General features: G+C 73.6%; 1 protein-coding gene across 3 annotated transcripts in view; it reads right to left on the reverse strand.

The window, feature by feature from the left end:
- Nucleotides 1-318, reverse strand: part of GABPB1 (GA binding protein transcription factor beta subunit 1) — a 76,321-nt gene that overhangs the window by 75,408 nt on the left and 595 nt on the right. The gene's annotated exons all lie outside the window — the stretch shown is intronic.

Below are 318 nucleotides of genomic sequence, written 5' to 3' on the forward strand. Positions count from 1 at the left end.
CCGCCCCGCGCCCCCCGTGCAGCGGGGTCCCCGGAAGGCCGGCCGGCCGCCGCGCTCCCCGACAGGAAATCCTGGCTGGGCTGGGCGCTGCGGAGGGAGCCGCGGCGCCGGGTTCCGGGGGAAGTGGAATTATTTTTTACCAGCGAAGAGATCAACTTCCACATCCGGTAACAGGGCCCCATACAAAGGCGCTGACTGACCTGGAAAAGCTTGGCCGGCCCGGGGGGGTGGGGGAGAGCCGGGCGCGGGGATGGGGCCTTACCGTGCCGCCTGCCCGGCCGCCGCCGCCCGCGACACCGCCTAGGGGCGCTCGCGGCC

The sequence above is a fragment of the Gavialis gangeticus genome, unplaced genomic scaffold (genome assembly GCF_001723915.1).
Source record: "Gavialis gangeticus isolate Ggan-Ray unplaced genomic scaffold, GavGan_comp1, whole genome shotgun sequence".
Lineage (NCBI taxonomy): Eukaryota > Metazoa > Chordata > Crocodylia > Gavialidae > Gavialis > Gavialis gangeticus.